The sequence below is a fragment of the Cephus cinctus genome, unplaced genomic scaffold (assembly GCF_000341935.2).
Source record: "Cephus cinctus unplaced genomic scaffold, Ccin1 Ccin1_scaffold0020, whole genome shotgun sequence".
Taxonomy (NCBI): domain Eukaryota; kingdom Metazoa; phylum Arthropoda; class Insecta; order Hymenoptera; family Cephidae; genus Cephus; species Cephus cinctus.
In genome coordinates, this window is record NW_014332768.1 from 114163 (window position 1) to 123145 (window position 8983).

At 38.1% G+C, this 8983-nt stretch overlaps 1 protein-coding gene across 3 annotated transcripts in view; it reads left to right on the forward strand.

The window, feature by feature from the left end:
* Nucleotides 1-352: 352 nt before the first annotated feature.
* Nucleotides 353-8983, forward strand: part of LOC107265462 (tachykinin-like peptides receptor 99D) — a 91385-nt gene continuing 82754 nt past the window's right edge. For 2 of the 3 annotated variants that reach the window (XM_025083324.1, XM_025083314.1), the window contains exon 1: nucleotides 353-1304. The gene's annotated coding sequence lies outside the window, so the exon portion shown is untranslated. Of the gene's footprint in view, nucleotides 1305-6975; nucleotides 7155-8983 lie in introns of those variants that run through there. The other variant, XM_015734938.2, reaches the window with a different exon arrangement.

Below are 8983 nucleotides of genomic sequence, written 5' to 3' on the forward strand. Positions count from 1 at the left end.
TCATATAGTACATAAAACAGATTGGTATAGTGGAAACACGAAATTTTGAAAATAAAAATGTAACTATCACCTATTTAAGAGAATTACCTACTAGTGAAGGCCCCAAAGTGAAGACCATTGCTAAGCACCGATCGGTAAGATTAATCTTATTGTTTTGATAGTTTTATATCTCCTCCAGGGTCAAATACCAGAGACATAGTTGATGCTCTTTATTCAAAATTATAATCCTAAAGTATGCCGTAGGAGGGTGCGCTTGCCGATCAGCACTCCACTGGGAGGGGGTACTGACTGGTATGCGGAAGAATGTACAATGTAAGTTTTAAAACGGAATTCAGTCTTCCGTGGTCTTCCGAGAGCCGATCGCCTGTGTGGATCTCTTGAACGCCGCGTCCTTCCGTTCTTCCTTTCGCCCCCTCTCCCTCCTCTCTCTCTGTATCACTTTTGTGATTATTTATTCATCACATCCTCTTCTCATCTGTCCGCTAAGGTATATTCAATTAATCATCTACTTATATCTCTAGCGCGACCTCTTTTTGTGTTACATATTCTCTCTATTTCTTCTGCTAGACTATACCTTGTTCGTGATATCATTTTTTTATCACTGTCAACTTCGCAATAAATACGCCAAGACGATTTGAGCAATGGGGAGTCATAGGTTGTCGTCAACATCCCTTACTGGACTTTAGAAAAACAGTCACGTCAATCTGCGTTCGTTTGTGCTATTACACTTGGCGTATGAGTTTATTTAAATTTGGCAAGTAACTTCTAATTACTTTCCGTTAGGAACACTTTGCCCGCTGATCGACAGTTAATAGGGATTCGCTTCCGATGACGAACGCGGTTCATTACGTCTATCCTGCCCGAGTTTCGGCTTATGGCTTTGTTTTCTGTCGATTGTAACGTTCGTAACAATTGTTCCCTATTTACATTGTCATCATCTTTCTCCTGAAGCTTTCAGCCTCAGGCCTTAAGCCCGTTTCACGTAATCTCTTCCTATACCCTTTACTCTTTACCTACACTTCCGAAAAAACAACACAGTAATACAATCTGTTCAAGTAACCGCATCAGAGTTATTGTCTATCGCGCGCGAAACTACATGTGTCGATCTTAGTCTTAATAAGTGAACTAGTCTGTATCAGAAAATTCGCCCAATGTAAAAATAATCGACTCGAATCGTCAAGTGGTCGCGCAAGCGGATCTCCAATGGATTAAAAAAACGGAGTGGACCTGTGAATTATGAACGTGAATAAAAATTTAAAATACGAAGAGGACACACTCAATTCATCGAAGACGAGGATCCTGTGGTGAGTACCGCTTTATTTAATCTTTATTTTCTACTCGCAATAGACGTCTGCCTAAGTGGCCAACCCGAAGCTCTCTCTATATTTCTAAAATTATAGTTTCACCGGCCTGTTTGTAATTGTTCTTCTGTTATTTTACTTATTATTCTAATAGTTGCTACCATCTTTCAAAATATTCGTAGCCTTCACATCTCAGTCGTTAACTCGATCTACAGACTCATAAAACTTTGCTCAACATGTTCCAAAGAATTCCGCCAGATGGCGCTGTCAAACAGTCCTGGGAAAATACCGGCGGCTGCAGCGCGTTACAGTTATTCGACAATTTGAACGTTGCGAAGTTTTACAATTAGTTCCAAACAATTCCTCTAGAGCGCACTACGTAACACACTTCCACTAATAAGGCGTCCCGTTCCAAATTATTCCCAAGTAAAATCTTCAGTCGGAAGAAAATGATAAGCGCCATGATTTTGATATCGTCTAAAACCGTAGAGCATCTCCCTATTAATATCTGATTTCAAGCATAAAATTTCGCTACTCCACCTGCCCCCCCCGATCCTTATTCCCATATCTGCGACCGTTAGAAGATATACCCTCGTGACAATAACCGCCGTTCCTAGAAAAATCTGACACGCTGCCTTCGTTAAAGTAAAAATCTACGGAAGTCTCATATCGAAAATATCTTAACGATATTAATATGCTTCGGTATGACGAATATTTTATCGATAAGACCGCACCAGTTATGGGGGACAAATTCCACAGTGGTATTCGTGGAATACAGGAGTTTATTTATTTTTTTTTCATTCCGTCTCACGTGCTCGTAGCTGCACCGAGAATATTCAAAATTTTATTTCCTCCACCATTCCCACCTCGTCCGAGTAAACGTTCGAACGTACATTTTCTTTCGAAAAAATCGTTTAACGCTCGCGGCCCAGTGGATTTGGCAAATTTCCAAATATAGTTACAATTAATTCGCGAATTTCGATAAATCCCAAACGTAAAAATCCAAATATGCAATTACGATCCACCGCACGTACCATACGTAATTCTTCGCTGAACGCCATGGAATTTCTATGGTGTAGTTCATATGGGAATACCCGAGCTGTTCGTTTCCCTCGCACACGTGCAAATCAAATTGCCTCCAAGTCCAACACTATGAAGGATTCCGTGGGTTGCTGAGACTCCCCTCTCCTCCCTTACCCAGCCCCTCACCTCCCGCCTCCCCTCTCCGCCTCAAACCCCATACCAGCCCGTCAACGTCACAACTGGATTGCTATCATGAATAGTCAACGGTATGACATCGGAACGGATCGATCAAAAGCACCAATAATTTCGTTATCATTGCAATCTCTCTGTAATCCACTCGCACTTCGACCCCTGGAGCTAAGTGCAACAACAATGGAAAGGGACGAAGGGAAGAGAAATAAATTTTTAAGGGTGTAAAAAGGATTCGGTCCAGATCGTCGAAGGTGGATATTGGTTGTTATCCTTGCGTATATATATATATATATATATATATATCTATAACAGGGATTGTAGAGAAGATTCAGTCTCATAGAAATGTAGGGTGGATCTAGACTGGATTGTTTTTCTTTTTTACAATAGTTACCTTTAGCCGTATGAGCATAGCAACCCCTAATATTTTAAGGGATGAAATTATCGAACGAAATAATCACCCCACCCCCCGCCTTTTTTCCCCCCCTTCTCGTTGGCAATTTTTTATCTACTGTTATACCTGTCCGAGAATTTATTTTGGGAAACACGCGATAGGAGGATAGACCAAATTGTACGGATCGAGGGGGCGGTTTTGGGTTGGGGGATGAATTTTCGAATGAAATGATAAAGAAAAATCGACGGCAGTCACGTGCTCCGATAGTCGCCGGGGTAATTTTTGATCGGCGAAAATTTAGCGTACGGGGGTCGACTCGCGAATGGCAAATGTAATTTTGTGGGTTTTGGGTGAACTCGTTACCCCGGAAGATTGACAGTTTCGCGCAGCATCCCGATTTTCGTTATTCGATTCACCGTCTACACGGGATTGGCGATTCGTCGAGATAAGTTTATCGGGTTTCATTTAATTGACCTGAACGTTTTTTGTTTTGTCGGACCTGCCGAATATCTCGAGGCGTCGATTGCGATTTGGGGTAAATTCGGAAATCGATAACTTACTTGCGACCTTCACTCGAGTCAGAGTCAGGTTCGAGTATCTTTTGGATATCCTTTAAAATGTTCGATCGTCAAATCCGAATCGGCTTATCTCGACGTTCCTCGTCATTGACGAACGTCGAGTGACGTATTCTCGAAGGCTGTCGGGCCTATTTGTCAAACCGTACCTTTACGCTTGGCGAGTGACGACACCGACAGCCAATCGGAGGTACGGATACATCGAGAGTCGCCGTGACGATCGAAATTTTTATAAAGTCGTGCACTTTTTTTTTTTAGGGAACGAAAGTTTTTTTTTTTTTTTTTTTTTTTGAAAACCTTTCAAGTCACAAATTCAAGTGACAGGGGAGACCCTTATAAATATTGCAAGCCACGCAGGGCGTAGTTGTTCAAATACGAAAGGTCAGGTTGGTAATTGACCACTTAACGAGGTCGGAGCGGGGTGACGTTTTGTTAAAGTACAATATAAATTTGCCTCGAACGAGGTTAATGGCCGAAAAATGAGAAGAACGAAGGAAGAAAGTCTGGCCTTCGGTTCGGCAGGTAGGGAGGAGTGACGTCACGATCAGCCTCAAAGTACTTGGGCTATCGGCGGCACGAGTTTGTCGTGTCAGATTCGATGACGTCATTACTTAAAGTTTGACAGCCAATCTTGCGTGCAATTAACGGCTACGGACTTTCCAGGGGCGACGGCGGATTTCGTAGCGCGCGGCTGTAACTTCGCTTTGGCTTTGTATACATACATATGTCCTATGTACTACAATACCGTATCTGGGAAATTTAGGCAACCCTACGCTCACTTATCGCGCTATATTACTCCTGGGTTTAGGGCGAGCTAATTAACACGGAGGACTAACCCCGTGCGATCGGTTTGAAATTGGAAAGTCTGATCCGCAATTTTATTTTCGACGTCGGTTAGAATGTTTGTCGCGAACATTTTTTTTTTTTATTTTTGCCCGCCGTATATCGGCTGCTCGGCTCGAAGCTGTAAGAACTTTTTCTGCAGGAGTCATAATGGAAGAGTCGAGGGAGAAGATTTTTTTGCTATTTTTACGAACGCATTCCCGATGCTTCGTAATCGCAACGCGTTACGCTGTATGTCGGCTGAAAATTTCAAAAATGGATTCGCCTGTTAACGTGGCTTATGGTTATTTTGAATCGTTATGATTGGCCAGATGCGTTTCGGCAGGAAGACATTAACCATATAGTGGGATCGTTAAATAAGATGGGACAGTTTTTTTTTTCTTTATCACCGGAGATCAGTGGGCACGCTAGTTATTTTGAAAATAGTGCACACGTCAAATTCAGCCTGTCGAAATTTGCTTTGCGGGAAATTACGAAGATTCTATAGATCTCTTTATTTTGGGGAACACGTTTCGATTTTTTTTTTTTTTTCTTAATCGTGAAACCATCCAGAATCCACGGACGGAGCGGAAAAAAAAACAAAATATATTTAATGTGAATTCCAAAAAAAAAAAAAAAAAGTTAATTCCCATCACGGAACCCTCGATGCGCACGATGATAAAATGTAGTTTAGTATTTTTACTTTATTTTTAAAAAATTCTTCTCGTAGTTTTACGCGAACTCGCTCTTAATAAAAATTCCAAAAGGATGTAATTAAATATGAAAAAAAAAAAATTCATTTTTTCATTGTCAAAATTACTCATACTAAAACATATATACATATATATATATATATACCAGTTATATGGTAATGCATAGGGGTACATGTAATCATTAATAAACCACTCAAGTAATCCAGCAAGCTTATGCATATGCACGTCATCTCTTATGCACACTCCCAGTGGGATGCAAAAATGTGTAAAAGAAAAATGAAATAGTGAGATTTTGTTGAAAAAAAAAAGAAATAAGTAAAAAAAGGAAAGAAAGCCGGCCCCGTTCTTGCATACCGTAAGAGAAAAAATGTTAAGGTGCTGCTGTGAAAATTAACATTTTTATCAGATTAGTTCACTGGGACTGATTCAATATGCGAGATGCGTGACTGTGGCTTTTCTGCATTTGCAAAAGTAAATTCGCACGTGTTTACTATACGTATATATTAGCAGCGTTGGGAATAGATACGCAAGGGTTATGGAACGTTACACGGGTGGTTAGTCCTTATTCATAGGGTGCAGCGGAAAATTACTAATGCAGCTACTGGTTTGTATGCACGAGTAATTGAAAATATTCTGATCATACGCAACGTAGTACTGACCTAGGACTATATAACTTTACATGGTAACATACTGGTATTAATTATTTTTGATGACCGATGCAACATATATATATATATATATATATATATATATATATAATTTTTCACATACGATTATCATACATTAATATACGCTGTCACATGTGTAGCCTATAAATTGTACATACGAATTCGTACAACTATTCGAAAACACGTGAAGATTCCGAAAATGCTCACGTTCTAAGCGTAATTAGCGGATCAGCTATTAGCTAAGTGTAGATTAACGAATATTAAAATCCATGAATTTCACAAACTTCGCGTACTGTTTTCGCTGTAATAAATTTTTTTTTTTTTTTTTTGAAATATTTGATCTATACTACATTTACGTACACTTTGACGTTCATTGTAAGTACGATGAGGAAATGTACGGTAATAATTGACTCTATTGATTCTATTGGATAATTATCTAATATAGGTCATTTTAGTAGTTGGTATATGCAAATCCGTACGAGGACCGAGTGCCGGGCACGTTGTTATGGCGAACAGGGTATATTGTATATTTTGACATAAATCGAAGTAATTTGGAAGTTTGATTATTGAAATATGAAAAAAAAATGGTGATAAACGAAAAATAACGTTTTTATGGAAAATGATTGAAAACGGCAATCGGATCGATCGCTTCGATGATTTTAGGATAATGTTTATTGGAGTTGATTTTTCGTTTAGTAATTATATCTAACGCGTGTATAGATGGTAATTTTTTGTTTTGTTTTACTTAATATTTTATTGATCGACCGATATAAGCGACATAAGGTGGTCGTAAAGTCGAAATAAATAAATATGGAAAAAAATATTTAATTAACCCTGATTATTCTGTTTCTCAAGGTTGATTTATTGCGCTCTTCAACTCCCGCCGTAAATAACGTTTGCCGGGCGATATGTGTATTATTATATGTCTGCAAATATCATATATGATGGATTATCCGTTCGCATTGGATGTGAAGTTTCGGTAGTACATGTTCTAAATATATATTTACAGGAAAATGTTTATTTTTAACGTAAAAATACATCGGGACGTAAATTTGGAGTAATATAATATTTTGACTCTCTTTTTTAATAATTTTTGATTTGCAAAAAATATTGCGGTGTTCGCGATGGAATTTTGGGGTCGACTTCGTCTTTATTTGGGATATACGAATTTATATGGCAAAAAAGGTATAACCGGAGTTCATGATCGGCGATGATAGGTCGGCGTCTAGGAGTAAGCGCGGTACCACTGGGCGTCGCGACGCATCACTCGGTGCCAGCAGTACCGTCGTGGCGCGCGTCCCGTCCCGTTCGTCTGCGTCCCTTAAATATATTTCGGCAACCCTTCTAAAATTGGGTATCTCGGTATCGTCACTGTGTAACGTTAACGATGCGCTTTTAGCGTGACGACCGCGTGTTGTGAAATTCGCGCGCGAAAAAAGCACGTGGAAAAATCTGCAAATTTTGAACCGGTGAGTTTTTACATTGAAGTGATTGAAAATCATTGTCGCACTTTCCACTTGGCGTACGTTGATGCGAATGGGGATATGTGAAGTTGAAATAATTTTTTTAATACAAAAAAAAATGTTCTTAAAAAAATGTGAAATTTGTCACGGTGTTGTTTTTTTTTTTTTTTTGACGGATATGTGCTAATATTTTTGTGTATTTTTGCGTCTCTCTTAATTATAACTCGCGATAACATTTACATTGCTGAACGGTATGTAGAATTATTTCTTATCTTCTCTGAGATCCAAGAAAGAATTTCTGTGCGAAGGATCGAGGAAGGCTGCGCTAAATCTCGATAATATGTGTATATGTGTGCTGGGTGTTTTTCTTATTTTTGGAAAATTTATCTATTCGAGTAGCTTGTTCGTTTTTACGTTTCACAGGAACGTATAATACGTACGAAAGAAATATTAATATTTTTCAATATCAATTTCCAAATAAATTTCGAACGACTCGATTGACTGTCAAAATTCGATCGTGGATTTAGCGCAAGAAAAATTTGTGCTAAAAATAATCTTATTTGTTTTTTCTATTTTTTTCTTAAATTCGATAAGTTTTAATGTTAAACGCACAATTAAAAAAGTCAGCTGACGAAAATTACGTGAAAACATTTTTTAATGAAATTCTCACGCTCCTCGCTTAAAATATATACAGTCTACCTTCCTCCCATATGCTCTTACACGTGTTTTGTAAACTTGTAACGACACATGGAAGTAGATAAACTGAATTTATTGTTGTATCCCTGTCACGGCAGATTTTTAGTCAAATTTTTTGAAAATTGATAAAAATAAAGTTATTCACGTTTATTTCGACTTTCGTCAGTTTTACCATTTTTTAATCAAATTTCGCAATTTTTTCCTCCACGGTTTACTTTCTCCCTCGTTCGTTAACCGCTGGAAGTTATGCGCCCGTAATTAAATGCTTTAATTGGTTGATTCGCGACAAACCGTTGTTCGACCTGTTACCGGACAGTGTGTACCGGGAGGGGTTGAAAAAAAAAGTTGAAAAAGTGGGTTAGTATATATGTATTACAATAGGAAGCAACAACCGCCTTCCTGTTTATCAGTGCAATATCATTAATTTACAGTAGTATTTTCAAGGACCATTTTTTTACCCCTCTGTAAAATAGTGTACCCATTTTTTTTTATTGGACAAAAAATACCCCTTTCAAGTCAATTTTCACAGCTTAGGGAAATTCGCTATGCGTGGCTCGACGCATGAAATTCAACTTGACTGTAGGGTGACGAGGAGTCGAAAAGTTGGGGAAAAATGTATATTTGACATTTTCAAGAATTAATCATTTTTTTAGCCAGTCATTTTCTCTCCGCGATACGTCATTCCGCACCGTAATCAATTTCGTGTAAATTATTAGTGTATGCGAAAAAAATTATTTCAAATTCGTCATTGCCCAAAAATGAAATTGCACGTTAAAAAGAAATCCATAAATTTCGTAATAAACTAAATTATATTTTTCAAAATTACCATAAAAAGTAGCAGCTCCAAGGTCAAAGGTAAAATAACATTGCGGGATATCGAATGGCGAATAAAAGGACGTCCACAGTCGTCGAGTATTCTCAGAATCCTGTGGATAATGCAATCAATCAACATAATACATTTGGCGACTACCTGTCGAAAATTTCAATTATTATGTATAGTGGAAGAAATATGGTCGGCATATCAAAGTATTGTCAAAGCCTGAAATCTATACGCTGAATATATACGATAGTCTATATTTCGCAATTCAATTGGATGAAGTAACGAATTATAAAAAAAAAAAAAAAAAAAAAAAAAAAAA